The sequence below is a fragment of the Culex pipiens genome, chromosome 2 (assembly GCF_016801865.2).
Source record: "Culex pipiens pallens isolate TS chromosome 2, TS_CPP_V2, whole genome shotgun sequence".
Classification (NCBI taxonomy): domain Eukaryota; kingdom Metazoa; phylum Arthropoda; class Insecta; order Diptera; family Culicidae; genus Culex; species Culex pipiens.
Genome location: NC_068938.1, coordinates 194,871,472 through 194,888,457, shown reverse-complemented (window position 1 = coordinate 194,888,457; position 16,986 = coordinate 194,871,472). Strand labels below are relative to the sequence as shown.

Sequence of the window (16,986 nt, the reverse complement as noted above, 5' to 3'; positions counted from 1 at the left end):
GCAATCGGATTTTGATAAATTGGGACTTCTTGTGTCACCATTTTCGACGCGGTGTGGGATTTGAAATGACTGAAAAGGACACTTTCGAATGATAAAGGAAGAATAAATTCGTTGGTGATTTTGTGGTAGGGTGGGTAAAGCCAACTTTTTTTTCTTTTACTGTCATGACCTGTTTTTGTAATAATGCATTTTACTGATCAGCAATTTTTTCAATAAAATCACAATTTTATTATATTTTAAAGGCTTTTTGCCTTCCTCACCTTACTGAGGAAAGGCTATAAAATCACTCGGAAAATGAACTTTATAATTAGATCTCCTAGCCCTACCTTCATTTGTACATATCGACTCAGAATCACCAGCTGAGCAAATGTCTGTGTGTTTGACTGTATGTAGACATGTGTACCAAATCAATGTCACTGGAATATCTTGTCACAGGCTCAACCGATTTTGGCCGGAATGATTTTAATCGATCCGTCTTAACGTCCCCTACGTTGCTATTTAAATTCATGCAGTTTTATCATGTATTTAAAAAGTTATGTTAAAAAAACTGTTTCATATTAAATTGAAATTAAGGTAAAAAGGGTGTTTTTTCATGAAACCCTCACATGTTATATATTTTTAGAAAGCATATGAGAAGTTTTTTGAAAAAAGTTTTTTATAATTTTGTTAGCCCTAAAATTGTTTTTTTTAATAATAAAAAAAGAAAGATAAATAAAGTTTTAGTTTCAGAAACTGCAATTTTTGCTAAAGATTTGAAGTTTATATGGAAATATGTATTTATGAGGATGTACAAGAACTTCAATGTTAATGTTTGCAAAAAAATTACTTTTTTAATATCAAAAGGAGCCTAACATTTTTCTCAAAATTTCATAGTAAACCAAAGTTAACTTAATACAAATTAGTGCTGAAAATCATGGCATACAAATAGATTATTTAAATTATCAATCAATTCGAGTGTTCTAAACTACGGTGCATACCATATTCTTATCAAACATAAAGAAATAATCCATCGATTTATAAAATGAATATAGAGAAACCTCTTTTTACGCGGTGCGTTACGTTTTTCTAATTTGACGATTTCTCTAGAACGACGCAAAAATGCTACGCCCCTAAGAGAAAATGATATCGCGAGACTTTTTTGGAAAATAATAATTAAGATAAAATAAATAAAACACGCCATAAATAAATTCATATTGTCAGCAATGCTTGATAGGATTTCGAATACAAGTATTTTTAAGCTGATTAAGTTTGTTTTAACATTTATATTTATAAAACTTGTACTGGGTTGATGAGTAATGTTTTTTCCATGAATGTTTTTTAGTATGATGAAATTTAATTCAACAGGATGGTAAAATTTTATAAAACTATTTTTACGGCTTATACATATCTCAAATATTTTCCGAGTCAAACTCACTTGAAATTAACAAAAAAGTCCTTTTTCATAATTTAAAAACATATTATTTAGCGAAATATTGTTAAAATAAACAACTATTCCGACAACAGAGTAAGGTAGTTTTACATAATTTTACAGAATAAAAAACTCCATTATTTCTAAAATGAACTTTTGAATTTCTAAAAGATATTTTTAAATGAGTGTTTGAATTAAAACAAGTTTTGATTTTAATATTAATCTCTTCAGTAAATAAAAAATCATTTGATCACTTTTTTTTAAATATTGTAGTTTATTTATTTAGACAATTATTAAACAAATGAATTATCTAACCAAAAACAAGTTTTTCCTCTTGGGAGATGTCAGAAAAATATTCAATTATTGAATTTGAAAAACCTTTGATAATTAAACCAATCGCGTAATCTTTATTTTAGTTATAGCATTTTTATTGATGCTATTTAATTTTATTTTTTGACAATAGGATTAGTAACCAGCCTGTAGCAAAATAAATAGAAAAAAATACATTGGAGTCAATAAAGTTTAGACTTTGACAAAAGTTATTTGAATTAAATTGATCCTTATGTTAAAATAATGTAGTTACTGCAACTAATGGATTATAACATGCCTGTGTCCTAGATATAAAACATACAATTTAAAAAAAAAGTTAATTACTTTAAGATCATTTGCCATGAACTTTTTTTAAATTTGAGGTGATGAAAAAATTTAGAAAATTTTGAAAAATTAATATTAACAAAAAATCAATCTAAAATTTTCAACAATACGCGTAAAATCCGTAAAAACTGCGAAATTCGCGAAATCCACAAAAATCGCGAAAGTACAACCACCCTAGGATTATTGAGAAAAAATAGTGCACGAGAAATTTAGCTTTGATAAAAAAAATTTGAGGGGACAAAAAACGCAATATTTGAGCCATAAAAAAGCATGTACAAAAATTATGAATCACCCGCTATGCTTTTTAGAAAAAAAAATCTGCTTTAGAAAAATATAAATTTTACTCTTAAACATTTTTGACTTCAGTTTTTAAACGTAAAATTAAATTAACAATCGAGAAGTACTTTACAGATTTTTGATAAAGTGCACCGTTTTCAAAATATGGTCACATAAAGTTTAATTTTAACTGAAATATTCAAAAATTTTGATAAAAAAAAGTGTCCAAGATTGTCCACTTCTGATAATATTTTTATTCGAAAAGTTCAAAAAAAATCCAATAATTTGTCTAAGTAAAATTGAAGATTAGATCTCTGGTTGTTGAAAAAAATCGAATGAAAATAAGGAACAAGAAAATTGAAGTTTTCTTAGTATCATCTAAACCAGGCCTGCCCAACGTCCGGCCCGCGGGCCGGATCCGGCCCCTGAAGCCATTTTGTCCGGCCCGCGACGGCTTTTCGAAATAGTTCTATGACCGGCCCTAAAGGCTGTTCATGAAATACTCAATTAATAAATTGAGTGTAAAAAATTAAAATTAATCTTAAGATCAAAAGTCATTTGCCTTTGTATTTTTTTAAATGATTTTATTTCACATTTAAAAATTCTTTATGTTTGAATTTAATTCTTATCATTTCTATATTGATATTTATTAAACTTGAAAAATGTGCAAAAAAATTGCAAAAAGACACTATATTTAGATTTCTTAAAATTTTGGCTGTTTTTACTTCTAATTGAATTGTTACATTTTTGAGGATTTTGATTAAAATAGTTTTTTCATAAATGAGTTAGCAACTATAATGAATATTTTTCAGAACAACTTTTCAATGATATAGTTTTGCTGGAAAAAAGCTTAGATCAAAAATAAAGATCGCTGCAAACATTTTAAAAATATTACAATATGTTTCAAAATAAGTCAAGAAATCAGATAGCTATTTTTTTCATGAACTTCACTAATTCTATGAAATTTGAAGAATGACGAATTAAATACTATCAGATATATATTTTCCTACACTTTTTTTAAATTCCGTATCTTTAAAATCATTTTGGAATGCTTTGTAAATTATTTTAATAAAGGTGCACAAAAACGCAAAAATTGTTTTTTTTGTAAAGAAGATTTGAATCCAAATTTCGTTTCAATTTTAGCTTGTCTCGTTGATTTTTCTAACTGAAAAAAACTTGCAACAGCGCAATTTGAACTTTTTTTAGTTAATGATATCAGGGTACATAATTTCAATCGACAAAAACAATTACAATACAATTTTAACCAAAACAAAATAAAAATAAATTTGATAAACACATCTTTGAAAGTAATCTTTATTTTTCTTACTAAAAATCAAGGTATATGAATTTTATTTGTAACACAAGTTTATTTAATTGTTTACTTGAAACAACCTAATAAAATAAATGTTATGATTTTTTTGTTTTAAACTTTTTTGAACTTCTACCGACATTAGTTCCGGCCCGCCACTGCTTCAGAGAAATCAGATCTGGCCCGCAGGGTCAAAAGGTTGGGCACCCCTGATCTAAACATTCTCACATTTTCTAATGCCAATATCTCAGCAACTAATGGTATAATTTTCAATGTTGAAAAATGAAACATTGGTAAAATCTCTAGGAAAAACATTTTTTTTTATTTTGGAATCACTCTCATCAAAGCCAGTCAAGCTAGGTTGTGAATGACATCTTGTCTGGCATATTCATAATTTTGATTTTAACAGAATTTCGTAGAAAAATTTTGCAAAACAAGGAAGAAATATCCTTTCCTAAAATAAATCAAATATTCCGTTCATTCACCTGTCTCGCAAAGCTCACTCACTAAAACCGTCTCAACAGCACAACTTTTGCGTGGGTGCGTAAATAAGCAGCTCGTCTACCCACAACGAACCAACCACGCACCTAAGTCGATTTTATGCGCAAAAGAGCTTTTCCTTCCCAAGGGGGTGGTTGTGTTCCTTACTCCCCATCCCAACCCAAACAAGCCGGCAAGCGCCAGTCCCAAACCCACCCCACCCGAGACCAGATTGATGATAATAAGCCTTGCCCGAGTTTTGCCGCATGATATGGTAAGTAAACGGTCGCAATAAAGGGTGGTATGCAGTTTGATTAAAATAAAATTAGCTAAATAATTAATAAAATAAAAAAAACTAAAAGACTCGACAATAAAAAGAAAAATCGAAAACTTAAAACAAACGGAACTAAAAACGACAAAAATAAACATAATAACTGCATACCTCCCTTCGAACCAAGAAAAACAGAGCTCAAACCAAGCATTCGCGACTCATTTCGCGCGTGTTCTGCACGTGGGTGCTTTGATTGCGGCATTTTTTTCTGTTTTGCTCCATTTTCCGCATCAAATCTCTTCTTTCATGTTGAGGCAAAACGGAGAGCCTCAAATCATCGATGATTACAATTCATTATGGGATTCCGATCGGTCGACGACTTGAGCACCCAGACTTACACAAACGGATGAAACTGTCATGTTTGATTTAGTCAGCAGCAGCACATTGCCACATCAGCGGAATTTGCGAATTTTCTCATCCCTATTTTTGGCCTTCAATTGGAAAGAGTGGGTGGGAAGACGACGTGGGTGGAAATAAGAAGGTTAAATTATTCCAGTCACGACAGCAGTCGCCGACACTACTGAGGCAACATACTAACTAGAACGAAAACGAGTTTTTTCTACGGTTGATTGATTATAAATATTATTTTTATTTTATTTTCTAACTAGAAAAAAAATATACCTGTTATTCTAATGTAACCTAATAAAATTTAAATGGGTTTTAAATTTTATTTTTTTATTTTTTTGACGAAGTAATATTACTGCTTTAATTGTTCATGGTAAAATTACATCTGGCTCGGTTACATCTTTAGTTTCAATAAAGATGTCTGATTTCACCAAAGAAAATGTTTAATATTACTTATTTTCATGTGTAATTCGTCGTAATTGCGATATCTTGTCACATGTCAAGGCGATTTACGTAAGTGAGTAGCAAAATAACGTAATTTCGACGAATTACACATAAAACACGTATCATTACACATTTTCTGAGGTAAAATTACAAATAATTTCTGAAACAAAAGATGTAACCACGCCAGATGTAATTTAACAGTGAACAATAAACATAACATTATTTAACAGCTGAAAACGTGCACATATTTGTAGTGAGGATAATAATATAATTTAACATTTTATATATTTTTAAAAGACTCATATTAAATTATTTTTCATCAAACACCGGAATCTGGGGCAAATTAGGGACGTGAAATTTGTTTGATGCCGAAAATTTTACGTTTTTCTTCGGTTTAGAGTTATTTTTCATTGGCAAATTCCAAGAAAGTGTCTGATGTTTTTTTTCGGATTTGTTTGTGCTGTAAGTGAATCTACGTGCTGAAGACAAAAGTGAAGCTCTGCGTGGTTTTTTTTCGTGTGGCGTAACGGAAAGGATTTCCGTTTAGTTCCAGCCGTTCCGGCAAGGCCAGAAGTTGTTCACAACCCGCAGATGCCTGGATTCGATGATGTTCTAGTGAAGCAACAGCATCGTATTCGATGTATATTCAGTTTGTCGAATGCTTTGGAGACCCTTGGTGAGATCTTTCCATACGTTTTTTTACTAGATAATTCATATTATATTCTATTTATCAAATGAAATATCCTTCCTATCCCACCCCATCTTCCATATCCTTAATCCAATTCCATCCCCCCCCCTCCTCCCTCTTCCACCTCCTAAAATAATAATAATTACTTGCAAAATTTACACTTACACACCCAACCACAATTCATTAGGAGCGTTTGGTACGGTATGTCCACGCATCCTTCCTCCCCTGTTGATTCTGTGAAATGTGTTCCGTTCTCAGAATCTGTCTCTGCGGTAAACACAACGCAGTAGGGCTGGCCGCTTTAATTTTTGCAATTCATTTTCGGGTGTTCTCGGATGAACTGCAATTATTAATATTGACAAGAAAAGTGCTTGGGGCGTAATCTGATCACAAGACTTTCCAGCATGCTTTCATCGGACTGGCTGCGTTTGTGTTAGATTAGATTAGATTAGAAACACCGGAATCTGGGGCAAATTATGACAAATATAACGAATTCAGACAACTGTTTAAGCCATTTTTTGCATAATGTTTTAAACTACCTTTGGTAAAATAGGAACGGAACAAAACATTAAGAACACCGATTTCCAAATTTATTACTCCAAAATCTCCTGTACCTATTCGGACTGTAGTCACAATTTTCCCCAGTTGGCGGAAGTACCTTATAAATAATTTGTAAAATATGTATTTTTATAAAACAGCTTCTCTATTCATGTCATATAAAAAATATACAAATGAAATCTATATATATAAAAAATTTCGACGGTTTTGTTCGAACGCGAATCAATTCAGAACGGAACGTCGGATCGAGGCGCTCTTTGTTGCGTTCGGTTCGTATAAGCCCAAGGAAGGTTCTTACGCCAAAAAGTTACAACTTTGGCCACTCTGGAACCGATTCCGGAAAATCTGTAGATTGTATGAGAAAAGTTGCGTATAATCAAATTTTGATCACAGGAGGCTAAATTAGCAAACAAGCGAAAAACGTCAAGAAACCAAATAGGGCAGGACGAAGTTTGCCGGGAAGAGCTTGTATATTTATAAAAAACTTATATAATTTTGATAAAAATTTTTGGTTCATTTCAAATCCAAAGCACAACAAAGAAAAAAATCAATTTTTATTTTTTTTATCTATTTAAAAAGTGTGTTCCTTGTTTAGATTTAAGTATACATTTTCAACAATTAATAGTATTGAGCTAAATCTATGATTTTAGCTTGAAAAATATAACAAATTTAGTGAAACCATAAATTGTATTACTGTTTTAAAAATTGCCCGTGATCCCGGAAATTCCCGGGAAATTCAAAATCCGGGAAAAAATGGACGCCCTGTAAACAATATATTTATTTTGGATTTTTGAGTGTTTCTAAGAGTTCATGATAAATAAAACCACTTTCATGATTAGTTCCAATCTGCTGCTCAAAATGTCACAACATGTTTTAAGTTTGGAAAACATTAAAAATATATTAAGGTAATATTAAATCGGGGTGATGACAGATTTAACCCTTAAAAAATGTGAGAATTTAAATTTTTGTTGGGTGGTATGCACATATTCCACATACATAGGGGTAAATTTACATCCAAAAGAGGTAATATTCAACCATACATTTTTAAACCTTCCTAAATTATACTTATTTTATTGTTTAACACAATTCGTAAAAATTCATCTTAATTTTTGTTTACAAAACACTGATGAATATTTTTAAAGCTTTAGATGTATATTTGTATATATAACACTGCAACAAATTCCGTCAACATTTTTAAATAACGATTATTTCGGTTATTTTTCCATTTTGTTCAACCAATCCCAAAGGTAATGATTTTCAAAAATAGTTTTAGCTCCCAAATTACTTAAATCAAAAAAGGAAAGCTAATAAAAAAAGTAAAAATAAATCTTCAATTAAGAAATAAATTGACTAAAAAAATAAATTGAAATTCAAATCAAAATAAACACAACAAATATTCCTTATAATATAAAAATATTTGATGTCTACAAGGTAGAGCGTCCAATTTCCCGTCCCGGGATTTCCCGAAAAAAAATATTTCCCGTTAATTTACAAATTTCCCTGGAGTTCCCGAAATTCAAGCGGAAGTATACATTTTCCTAATTTTTTGGAAGTATTTTTTGAAGATGCTCTGAAAAACTAATAAATGAACAAATTAAACATGATTTTATTCAATTAAATGTATTGTTTGGTTTATATATAATTAATCAGATTATCAGAAATTATGATATCACAATAATTTCTGATAATATTAATTTTTGAATTGATCTTGCTTAATGAGTATTAAATTATTACAATTAGGTAAGCTTTTAACAGATTTTTTGTTATTTCATAAAATAGTAGTTTATGCAACAAGTTGCAAAATAGGATTTTTTTCAGCACGAGTCGTACATTTATCCAACGAGGTTCACCGAGTTGGATAAATACGACGAGTGCTGAAAAAATCAAGTTTTGCTACGAGTTCCATACAACATTTTTTGCAATTCCGAAAAACACCCATTGAGTGAAATTTTAAGTCGGATTTTCATGTATTTTGTCAATAAATCGTTTAAATCCAAAAAAATGTTGAAAAGTGTTACTTTTCGAAACAAGTTCTGAAAATTTCAACTTTTCAGCACCCATTTCAGTGTTGAAAAGTAGAACTTTTCAGCATTTATTTTGAAAAGTGTTGCTATTCGATTCTGTTATTTTTGGTACAGAAAAGTAGGCTATTTCGTCGTTCAAGAATGACAGGAAAAGTAAGTAGTTTCACGACGGAATTGCAAAAACAATATTAACTCCTTACCTCCAAATTAAAATTGAGATTTTTTCCTTTTTTGTTTACCATGATCAAATGAGATGAAAATCAAATTGGTGCAAAAAGAATTAATTCAATTGGTTTAAAGAAATTACAATTTGAGGTAAAATAATTATGGAGCACTGGTGCAACTACAGGTGTTAGAGGGTTAAATGTGTGACTTTTTGTGGAATGATGTTAATTTATCGTATAATTTAAATCATATTGCATAATGATACAAAAAAATATCATTGAAAAATTACTTTCCATTGCTTGTTCTCAAAAAATGCAAACATATACTCAAAGCTAGCTTTAAATATTTGAAAACATTGGGTTGTTTGGAGTAAAACCAACACTTAAAAGCTTTATCATTTGTTCAAGAGCTGAAACCAGTATTTGTCATGAAAAACATAATTTCTGCATGTTATTTTTCTCATTTCAATAAACTGGTCACAGAGGCAAGTTTAATATTTCTCATAAAAAATACCAGAATACATTTTCATGTAGTTGAATGATTTTTTAAATGCAGTCAAGCTGTTAATTAATCTTCACACTTATTTAAACCATTAATGTTGATGTCCTATACAATTTTGTTGCATAATATCAATTAAAACCAAGTTCATAACAATTTTCAATAAATTTAAAATTTCCCGGGAATTCCCGGGATTTCCCGGGAAATTGGCTGAAATATTCCCGTTTCCCGGGAAATTGGACGCTCTACTACAAGGTTTTCACAAATGAGAGATTTTTCAGTTTATAAAACTTGATTTATTGCAGGTATAAGGGGAGAAAAATACATTACAGTCCTAACAAGAAATGCTAAAAAATATTTACATTAGGTATCTTAAAAAAACACTATCAAGCTATAAAAATTACAAATCACATTGAAAGATGCCCAGTGAGAATTTCGGCTCGAGATCGAGCCTAAATTGACTCGAGGCTCAAGCCAAAATTTTCTGGGTGATATCACAGGGTTGCCAGATTTTTAAATTTCTAAACGAAAAATTCTTCAAGACCTGTATTGCGCAGCACAGTAAGATAGTTTCAAAAGTTGTCACTAGATAATTTTCAACATCCAACTACGACAGTTAGGAGAAATTATATAGAAGTGACAATATTCTTTGAAAGGGTTGCCAGATTTTCAATGCTTAACTTTTTTTTTTTTTTTTTTAATTTGAAGTCTATATTTTTTTCTAAGACAATATTTTTTTCCGACGTTACAAAAAAAAAACCTGCATTTACCACAAGCTACTGATCATTGCGACTATCATCATTGATTTGTTGGAACGAAATGATGAAAGACACATAAAAAAGAGGAGATGTGGATTCGAAGGAAGGGGCAGCCAATTTATCGACGCTCAAACAAGAGAAGATGATTAAATTTGCGGCTTCTGTTGAGTGTCTTCTAGTTTAGTGCCTCGGAACTCGGCTCCGGATAATTGAAACCGACCGACTTGACACACACACGTAGTCATCGTCGTGGGGGTTGGAGAGAAATCTTACTCGTTTGCAGCAATTGCCACATCTGGGACAAGTCGTCGAGTGGCTTCTTCCTGAAACGTGTCCTGAAACCTTCACACACCGGGGAGAAAACAACACACTCGAAGGACTCTGGAACCGGCGAACCGAAACCCGATGGCCACTCTTTCGGCGCACACCAACAAAACCAAACTGAGGAGTAGTTGGGCTCGGGTTGTGCCCGGTTGCAGCCATGCAGGCGATTTCGGGATCAGCCAAGGATTTCGAAATGAGGTCGCTCATGTGAACCTCTAGGCACAGAGAAAGGCCTGACAGATAGACAGAATGCTGGCGAAAATTTCGGTTGGATTTACAGCGAAATCACAACACAGTTTTGCGAGCTTTGGCTCATTTTCGAGATGATGGTGATAGTGTCATCCCCCTGGTTCTGGCCTGGAGCCACGTGGGATTATGTCAATCGATCCGGCTGGGGCAACACAGTTTCTTCAGGCTGCTGGAGCGGAAAAGTGGCATGTGTTGCATAAGGTGCCAGTTGGATAAAAAGATTCAAGAAGTGAAAAAAGAAACAAAATTTAGCAGTTTAAAATGGCAGAAGAATGATTTTAAAAGAAATTAACAGGCGAAATTTAAAAAGAAATTGCACAACATAAAAGATTGCGGTACATAATACTGTTGAAAAATATGTTAAAGAAATGCACCTACACATTGAAAAAATTAAAAATATCAGTTTTTTAAACAGTTCTTTGAACGTTCTTTTGTCACTCCTCGAACCCGGCCAGAGCCGAGGGACAAAAGCATTGAAAAATATTAGCATCAGCTATATTTTTAAGAGATATTTTTGACTAAAATCAGGGCTTTAAATTTTTCTCTTTATTCTAATCTAATCTAATCTAATCTAATCTAACACAAACACAGCCAGTCCGATGAAAGCTTTGTTTTTTCTTTTTTATTTGACTAATACAAGCAATTTTACATCATTTAAATCTGCACTCAACATTGTAATATTACAAAATCTGTAAAAGATTTAATGATCGCTTTGTTATCCTTTGTAAAGTTGTTGATATTGATGAGGAAAATTCTGAAAAAAAATATCAAACACTAAAAATCACTCACTTTAAAAAATGCCCAATTGTCCAATTTCGCAAATCACTATTTTCAATATTTTTTGCTGATCGATTTGGTGTCTTCGGAAAGGTTGAAAATTAGGAAAAATGATTCAGTAATTAGAATAACCAATTTTTTATTACTTTATTCCCATTACAAAAAAATTCAAACAGCATAGAAAAATTCCAACCAATTTTATTTTTATCATTGTTGATCCAACCCTTTGATTGCTGAGAAATTAAAGTTTGATAGTTTTCATGTAATTTTACCGCTATTTATGTAAATTATCAAGGTTGTTAATCGATAAAATTATCGTCGAAAATATTATGGTCTGACGATAACGATAATGACGATTTTTTTTCACTTTATTAAAGAATTTTTGTAAAATACTAAAATTTTCAGAAAATACCGTATTTTTTCGAAAGTACTCAAATTTTCATTATTTGCAATATGGGTATCAAACGAATAGAAATTTTGTATGCTTTTTTTAATTTATTAGTTTTTTTTAAATACTATTTTTTTTTACAAATTAGGGGAACAGCATCTAATTCCAGCGTGCCTCTAATGTTGGCAGGTCAGAACTTTGACATTCAATTAAAGCTAATTAAAAGCGTTTTCAACTGAAATTGAGTGATAAAAAGCTCAATGAGAAGTGAGCAAGCAAGTTTCTATCAAAAGTTTTGCAAAATTAGTTGTTTAAATAGTGAAAATCAGCAAATTGGATGGAGTTAGGAGCGAGTGCTTAACCTGCCAAAAATACGAGAATTTCCCCTACCTTATTTTTTTGAAAGTTTGAAAGTTTTCAAAATTTGCTGATGGGTATCAAATGAATTAAAATTTTGTATGCTTTTTCAATTTATGAGATTTTCTAAAAAAATCTAAAATTATCACAAATAACTAAATTTTTTATGATTTTCAAAATTGGTATCAAACAAATTGAAATTTCGTATGCTTTTTCGATTTACCATTTTTTTTTTTTTGAAAATACTATTTTTTCTGCAAATTACCATATTTAAAAAAAAACTCAAAATTTCAAAATGTGGAAAATGTGCAAATTCAAACGAATTCAAATTTCGTGTGTGTGTGTGTGCAACCAACCAAACGGGACCACGCGGCCGCTTCTTACAAATTGAGTTGTTTCCATGTATTTTAAGATCTATATTCTATACATGCAAATAACTCGCATAGGCATTTGGAAGGTGTTAGCTCTGCCGAGCTTCGGTGACCCATTTCTACGCTGGCTAGCCGAGCGCGAGGTACTTCAGCTTCATCGACAAGCCCCGCCCTGAAGAACGTTTGCACCAATCGGGTCCAAACGTTATTTAGAACTTCCGAACCCTTGTCAAATGGACAAGGACCCAGCGCGTATATAGTTGATAGTAACAGTATTCCTAATTCCAGTCATCGCTCTAAAGCTGTGATGGCGTAGTGGTAAGCATTTTTGCTTGCCAATCCAAAGGACGGGGGATCGAACCCCGACTCGGGCGACTTACAAACGAATTCAAATTACGTATGCTTTTTTCAATTTAATATAGTGTTCTTTTTGGAAAATACTAAAATTTTCAGAAAATAGCGTATTTTTTCGAAAGTACTCAAATTTTCATAATTTGAAATATGGGTATCAAACGTATAGAAATTTTGCATGCTTTTTTTATTAGTTTTTTTAATTATATTTTTTTAAAAAATAACCGTATCTCTATTGAAAATACTAATATTTTCTAAATTTGCAAAATGGGTATCAAACCAATTAAAATTTCGTATCCTATTCAATTAATTTCGTAAATTTTCACAAAAAATACTCAAATTTTTAAAATTTGCAATACGAGAACTAATTGGAACAAAATTGTGCATGCTTTTTCACTTTATTAGAGTTTTTTTTGTAAAATACTAAAATTTTCACAAAATACCGTAATTTTCGAAATACTAAAATTTTCATGATTTTCAAAATGGGTATCAAAAAAAATTTAAATTATGTATGCTTTTTTGATTTTTTTTAAATAATATTTTCAAAATTTGCAAAATTGGTATAAAACGAATTTAAATTTTGAATGCTTTTTCAATTTAATTGAGTTTTTTTTCACAAACTACCGTATTTTTTCGAAAATACTAAAATTTTCAAAATATAACGAAGCGAAATGTTGCATTGTTGCATGCTTCATACAAACATTCAAATTGTGTATGCTTCACATCATACAAAATTTTGCGTCGTTTGATACCCATGTTGAAAATAAAAAAAAATGAGAATTTTTCGAAAAAATGCGTTTTTTTGCGAAAATTTTACTATTTTACAAAAAAAAACTCTAATAAATTGAAAAAGCAAACAAAATTTCGCTTTGTTTGATATCCATATTGCAAACATATTTTTTTTAGTATTTTCGGAAAAATACGGTGATTTGTAAAAATTTCCATATTTAAAAAACTCTAATAATGTGAAAAAGAAAACCAAATTTCGCTTCGTTCGATACCCACATTGCATATTTCGAAAATTTAAGTATTTTCGAAAAATTACGGTAATTTGTAAAATTTTGCTTTGTTTGATACCAATATTGCTAACAATGAAAATTGAGTACTTTCAAAAAACACGGTATATTGTGAAAATTTTAAAATTTTCCAAAATAAACTCTCTTAATGTGAAAAAGCAAACCAAATTCCGCTTCGTTTAATACCCATATTGCTAATTTTGAAAATTTGAGCATATTCGAAAAAAAAAATGCTGTAGTTTGTGAATATTTTAGATTTTTAACAAAAAAAAACTCTCATAAAGTCAAAAATCATACAAAATATCGCTTTCTTTGATACCCATTTTGCAAATTATGAAAATTTAGAATTTTTGACAAAAATGTATTTTGTGAAGAATTGTGAGTACATATTTTACTTTGAAACTTACTAAATTATCGCCGATAGAATTATTGAAATAATTATCGTTATCGTTATCGAGCAACGATAGTTTTAACGCTAACAACCTTGGAAATTATAAATACATTTTTTTGAAGAATTATTACATATTTTCATACTCAAAATCTGTTTACATTCCCAGATTTAATATTTTCATGATTTTTTTTTTGTTTTGCTTTGTGCCGATTTAGCCCTTTCTTTCAATTGTCGATATCTTGAAAACTATTAGATACGATTTTTAATGTCCGAAAATATAAAAATATCGTTTAAGATTTCAAAAACTCTCAAATCGCATGATTTGGTCCTTATGAATAGTAAGACATGATTTTGATAATTTACACTCTTTTGATTTTTTTATATACAAAATTGCAACTTTTGAGAAATAAATCGAACTCTCCGAAATCTGTTTCAATCTGTTCTTTTGATAGCATTTTCCGACTTTTAATATTAATAAGAAAAGGAAACTAAGGGATGGTTTCCAAGATGTTTGAAACAGTTCATTATTACTAAATGATTTAGAAAGAAAACCAAAACACACTACTGATAGCATTATAAAAACTAAGCACAAAAATGATAATGTTGTTTATGCACATGAGGCAAATCAAAATTCAATTTTGTATAATCAAATTTGCCTGTGTGTGATCCTGAGCAGATGAGAATTGAATCGCCCAAAACTTTACCATAAAGTTTGTATACTATTGCCGCAACGAGCACACATCCTCCCCTTAATTAAGTTACCCATCGGTAATATAAATCGCATAACCAGGAGAGTGGAGAAACTCTGACATAATGTAATAAGTGTCCTTAACCCTTTTCTCTCACCCTCTGCAAAAAAATAATCCAAATCCGGAGCAAACTTTGCAAATATAATTAAAAATTTAATTCCACCACCACTAACACAACAAAAACTAGTAACACTACCACCGCATCCTGCAGAAAAACAACAACAAAAATCAAAGCAAAGGGCACACACAAAAAATAAACTAACTTTCCGCACCGGAACCGGCAGCTGCTGCGGCGGCCACGTACGGCGACGTGTAGAACAATCCGGTATCCACAAAGTCCAGCGTCCACATCCTATCCCAAGACAAACTTTCCGCCGGAGGAGGTCGTTGTTGTTGTGTTTATTTTATCGCAGAAACAATATTGAAAAACTTGTTATCGGTAGCCGGTAGCGCATATCAGCGACGGGTTACACCACACGCACACTTTTAACACTTGTACATCTTAGTTGTATCTCGATAGCATTTGTGCAATTCCCAAGAAGAACTAAAAAATTACGGATGAAACTTAGAGATTTTTTTTTCGGGGAAATCTCTTTGCAATTTGAAACTTATATTCGAAAAACTTATCAGAAATTCAACATTTTTAAACAAAACAATTAACACTAAGTGAACATTTCTAAAAGAGTATTTCAACGCGAGCAGCAAATCATGAAATTATCGACTGAGTACTAAATATTAGTCCCAAGCTGCAAGTGGCGAATCACAACAGAGCACGCACACAAAGTGCGACTGTTTGCGGTGTGTAACACTGCAGAGGGGGGGCTGTCACTTGAGTGTGTGTGCGTCAAAAGCGATAAGATAAGGTGGCCCAGAGGCATATCTTTTGGGCAAATTCAATTGGAGGTTAAATCACAGCTGAGGCAATATTACTTCATAATGCAGTTAAATTTAACTGTGATTGTGTGCTTCGCTTTGAATATTAGGTCATATTAGAATTTTAAACTCTTTCTAAACTCTCAATAAAGTTAGAAATACTAAAATTTTCGACGTTTAAGCAAAAAACATACACAAGAAATTCAATAACATGATTATTTTATAATCTAACTATTTTCTTAAACAATTGATGAGCGAAAGTTTTTAATTATTTTGAATTATAATTTTTAAAACCGTATTTTTTCGAAAATACTATAAAATCAAAATTTTCAATTTGGATATCAAATGAAACGAAATTATGCATGCTTTTTAAAAAAAATTTGAACATACTAAAATTTTCACAAAGTACCATTTTTTCAAAAATACTAAAAAATTGCTTCATACAAAATATTGCTTATTATGAAAATTTGAGTACATTCGAAAAAATACGATATTTTGTGAAAACTTTAGTTTTTTTTTATGAAAAAAGTTAACATGATTCGCTTCGATTGATACCCATGATGTAAATTTCGGAAATTTTTAATATTTTCGAAAAATACGGTATTTTGTGAAAATTTTAGTATTTTCAAAAACAAAAACTCTAAAGGTGAGAAATTGCACAGCAAATTTCGCTTCTTTTGATACTCATATTGCAAGTATAGACAATTTGAGTATTTTCAAAAAAAAAACTAGGTATTTTGAGAAAATTTCATACGGTACATTTTGAGTTTTCATACTTTGAAACTTACTCCTTTTTCAAACAATATTTTTTTAGAGCATTAAAAATGTTATAAAAAAAAATCAAAAATAATATAAAAATATTTTTTTTTGTGAAAATTTTAGTTTATCACAGAAAACCCTATAATAAAGTGAAAATGCAAACAAAATTTCGCTTCGTTTGATACCCATTTTGTTTTTTTCAAATTTAAGTACTTTCGAAAAAATAAGGTATTTTGTGATTTTTTTTGTTTTTAAAAAAAAACATTAAAAGTGAGAAAATGCACAGCGAATTCCGCTTCTTTTGATACCCATATTGCAAATATAGAAAATTTTAGTATTTTCGAAAAAAAAACAAGGTATTTTGAGAAAATTTTAGTATTTATATAAACTTTAATAAAATGAAAAAGCATGCCAAATTTCACTTTCGCCGGTACGGTACATTA

General features: G+C 30.7%; 1 protein-coding gene across 5 annotated transcripts in view; it reads right to left on the bottom strand.

Annotated features, from left to right (window-relative positions):
- LOC120422672 (atypical protein kinase C) overlaps nt 1-16,986 on the bottom strand; it is a 237,970-nt gene that overhangs the window by 114,370 nt on the left and 106,614 nt on the right. The window lies entirely within an intron of this gene.